The 4,428-nt window shown below is 39.0% G+C and overlaps 1 protein-coding gene across 4 annotated transcripts in view; it reads right to left on the minus strand.

Annotated features, from left to right (window-relative positions):
* The window catches only part of LRRC27 (leucine rich repeat containing 27), an 84,529-nt gene extending 83,266 nt beyond the window's left edge, over positions 1-1,263 (minus strand). For 3 of the 4 annotated variants that reach the window (XM_042456716.1, XM_042456715.1, XM_042456713.1), the window contains exon 1: positions 1,138-1,236. The gene's annotated coding sequence lies outside the window, so the exon portion shown is untranslated. Of the gene's footprint in view, positions 1-1,137 lie in introns of all 4 variants that reach the window. The other variant, XM_042456714.1, reaches the window with a different exon arrangement.
* Between the last annotated feature and the right edge of the window lie 3,165 nt (positions 1,264-4,428).

Here is a 4,428-nt window from a genome sequence, read left to right on the forward strand (position 1 = left end):
GCCTTCATGTATCATGTCCTCAGTTTATCACCATTAGAGAGGCATGTCTGGTGGGGATCAAGAAAAGGACTCTCTCGTAGTTCCCTCCAAAGGAGGCTAGGATCTTGTTTTCCTTCTCCTGACAACTATTTGTTCCCACAGCTCTTTGGTATTGCTGTTAGTGGGGTTTAAACTGGCTGGGGCTGTTTTTTTCTCCTGTTGATCATATTTTAGCTTTGTGTTTTATGTTTAATATATTTTATCTGAATTAGAATTTTATTATCGTTAGCGACTTGAACACCATTCTAGGCAGAAAGGTGGGACATAAATAGAGTACTATATAAGAGGCAGCATGAGCTTTCTATAGACTTCAGTCTATTTCCTCAATGCATCTGAGGAAGTAGACTGACTAGGAAACTCAAATGTATCTGAAGAAGTAGACTGATGTCTAGGAAGCTCAATACTGAGGAAGTAGACAGAAGTCAGAAGCTCAATGCATCTGAGGAAGTAGACTGAGTCCAGGAAGCTCAAATGCATCTGAGGAAGTAACTGAAGTCCAGGAAGGAAAGCTCAAATGCATCTGAGGAAGTAGAATGAAGTCTAGGAAAGCTCAAATGCATCTGAGGAAGTAGACTGAAGTCCAGGAAAGCTCCTGCTGCCAACTTCTTTCTTTCAAGTTAGCCTCAAAGGTGCTACAAGACCTCCCTTGCTTTTGGTGGAGTGGGAAGCCAGGGACAGATCTATATATGCCATTGGCATAGAATTCAAAGATATAGCTGTGTGTTAATGCAGCTTTATCTTTGAATTCTATACCAGTGGCATATATTATGTCTGTCCCTGGCTTCCCACTCCACCAAATGCAAATGAAGAAGTAAGACTGAAGTCTAGGAAAGCTCCTGCTGCCCACTTCTTCCTTTCAGTGAGTCCCAAAGGTGCTGCAAGGTCTCTCTGCATACTGCCTTCAGTAGTGTGTGTTATAATCTGGAAAACCCCTTGCCTTGGTACAGCCAAGAGCAGCAAAGCACCCCTGAGGCTTTCCAGTCCCTGCAACCCAACCTTCAGCAGAGCCAGGCTTCCCACTTTCTCCCTCTCCTCCCAGCCACCCTCCCCACCATTTTAGTTGTGTCCCCCCATTTCCCCTTCGCCCCCTTTTCTCACCAGCTGGTCCAGGGCTGCTGGGAGAGGGGTGCCAAGGGCCACAGGGGAGGCCAGGTCCCCTCAGCAGCAGCTGAACCAGGCCCTTGCTTGCTTCCTTCCTTCCTCCCCTCCCACCCACTGGCCCTTTCTGCCTCTTTGTTTCTTTCTCTCGCTTTCTCTCTTTGTGTCGTGACCAAAAGGCAACAAACAGGCTGCAGCTGCTGGCGTCGCCATGGCAACACACAAGCTGCCGCAGTGGGAAAGCACAGGCCTAGGCCTCCCTTCGCCTCCCAGCTGGGCTCAGCCCTGGCTTTGGGGGCTTCTCTAGCCCTCCTTCCCTCCCTCCTTGTTCTTGGTCTTCTTCTTGTTGGGTGCCTTCAAGTCCTAAGGGATGTACTAAAACAAATGACAGCTCTTGCTCCATAGAGAATCATGAGAGAAACGTAGGGGAAAGTGGACAGAATATGTTGCCTTGAGCTTGGAGGGAAGAATGAGATACAATAAAAGTAACAAATAAAAACAAATATCATTGTGTATACATATACATTCATATCTGGCAGATTCCCATAAAGATCCCCTCAATATCTTCATCCCCTTGACCTGATCTCTCATCCCCCCCATTCAGAATTTCATTCTGCTTTTGTATAAACCATTTATTATTATTATTATTATTATTATTATTATTATTATTATTATTATTAGCCCACTTTTTCCTCAGAGAATCAAGGCGGGTTACAGAATAAAAATAAAATGCATTTGAGGAAGGTCTTAATAGATCTAGGAAAGCTCTTGCTGTCCACTTCATGCTTTCAGTGAGTCCCCAAGTTGCTACAAGGTCTCTCTCAAATAATAATAATAATAATAATAATAATATCCAAATGCATCTGAAGAAGTAAGACTGAAGTGTAGGAAAGCTCCTGCCGCCCACTTCTTGCTTTCAATGAGTCCCAAAGGTGCTACAAGGTCTCTGTCTAATAATAATAATAATAATAATAATAATAATAATATAATTTATTTATAGCCCGCCTTTTCCTTGGGGGAATCAAAGCAGGTTACAGAAATACAATAAAATACAAAATGCAATACAATATACAATAAAATTATCATTCGAGAGATATCCCCTTCCCCAACTCCCACCCATAAAAATAACAACTAATAAAAGAAAAAAGAGGGGGGAAATAGTGCCAACATATAGAATAGCAATATAAGCTTTAAAAAATCAAAATATTAAATTCAAAAAAGAAGAATTTAATTAAAATTAAGATGATTTAAGATGACATTGACAGGGAAATATCAGTGTCATTAACAGCAAGGGGTTAGATTTCAGGTAGGGATTCCTTTCCTCTCCCGAAGTTGTTGAACTGTGAATCCCAGCATCCCTGTCATTGACTAAGATGATTAGGGCTGATGGGAATCCAACATCAACACCTGCTAAAACCCTTTCTCTAATTTTGCCCTCACTAGTCCAGTACTAGGGACTCAGTCTGTCATCTTTTCCCCCCCAATCTGTTCCTTTAATAATTACGTGACAAGTAGAAACCCAAGAAAAGCTTTCTTCTATTACATTTCTGCTTGTCAAAAGGATAGAACGCCTGCTAGGAAGAGGTGTCAATTCTAGCTAGGAGTTTAGCTACTATTTCTGTACATGTCTGATTTAACTTGTATAATAAAAAAAGTCAGATAAGCAACAACGTCCTTTTATGGTAGCAACTTTGATACAAAACAAGTTTTTAAAAAAGATATTAGTCCCATTCCGTTAGTAACTGTGCCATCATTTCAGCTTCAGCCAGATCAACAAAAGAATATTTCATTAACTGGAGAAGTTGTACAGAACATTTACTGATATATTTGTTAAGTATAGACCACATAGAAAATTGAGTTGGATATTCTGCTTCAATTACAGAATATTAAATACGGTCGAAATATTTCTGGGAAAGAACATTTGAGCAGTTTTTCCTGTGATTCCTTTTAGAAAAGACAAAAGAACAAAATACAGCCACAGGCTTTTTTTTTTAAATCTGTTCTTATTTGCACATTCTTGTGAACAATTTAAAGATATTTAAACCTGGAAAAGGAAATAGAATTAAACAGAAAACCCAGTGCAGCATCAGTAGGAGAACTTCAATGTCCCTTGATAGAAAGAATGAATATATTGACATGCTAAAGCCATACTCAGATGATGCTCTAGTTATGGGTGGTTTCAGCATGTCCTTTTTATTAATTCTTCCCAAAAGGAACTTTCAAAGCTCTGCATAAAAGAAATTAATGTTGCAGTTAAGAGCAAATGGTATTAAACACCTCAAAGACTGCAAAATAGAGATAATAATTCCTTGACTCAGTGTTGAAAATAGTGTAATATTAAAGGGGACATTTAAATTAATGTTCTTGTCCATGAGTTGATGAATAAACTACAAAATAAATCAAGACCATCACCAGGAAAAAATTATCTTTTATTAACCTTAAAACTGGTTATACATAATAAATATTAAAAAGCATCAGCTATAGACCACCTGAATTATTAAAAGACTTAATTCTCAATCATACTTATATTTCTAAGGTAGTTATTGTTGTTTTTGTTGTGATAAATGTATGTGAGAACCTGGATAATATTTGTAAATGTTAACACATGTCTTTGCAGAACCACTGGTGGTGCAATGATTAAATGTCAGTACTGCAGCCACTTACTCATAAACCACAAGGCTAGTTCAATACTAGCCAGGGACTCTGGGTCGACTGAGCCTGACATCCTTTCATAGGCCACAAAAATGAATAACCAGCTTGTTGGGGGAAATTAGCGTACACTTTGTAAACTACTTAGTACATCGGTAAGTGGTATAGAAATGTATTTACTATTGTTAACAAAAAGAGAGTTCTTGTCCAACTGTGGCAGGTTGTGCAGAGATTTCTGAAAATAGGAGAGAGAGCCATTATGGAAAAGTCACTGAATACAGAACAGTGCCATTGGACATCTAAGGCACCTAACACTTTGATAATATGGTCATGGGTTGAAATGGAAGCAGAGGGGGATGCAAACTACCTCAAGTATTAGCAAAAACCATGTACTAAAATATAATTTTTAAAAACCTAGGAAAGATTTTAGTAACACTCATTTAATAAAATACTCTTTACAAAAAAAAAGTGCATCAACGGTGCAACTCTATGCAAACTTTCTTGGAAATGAGTCTAAGAATGGATGAAGAGATTTTGCTGGTTGAAGCAAAGGATAAGATGGCATCCCTCCAATCCATGAACAGAATTAGGCTGTGGGACACACACAACTCTGTTCTCCAAGAGAGGGGATGGTTAAGGATC

Source organism: Sceloporus undulatus, chromosome 3 (genome assembly GCF_019175285.1).
Source record: "Sceloporus undulatus isolate JIND9_A2432 ecotype Alabama chromosome 3, SceUnd_v1.1, whole genome shotgun sequence".
Taxonomy (NCBI): domain Eukaryota; kingdom Metazoa; phylum Chordata; class Lepidosauria; order Squamata; family Phrynosomatidae; genus Sceloporus; species Sceloporus undulatus.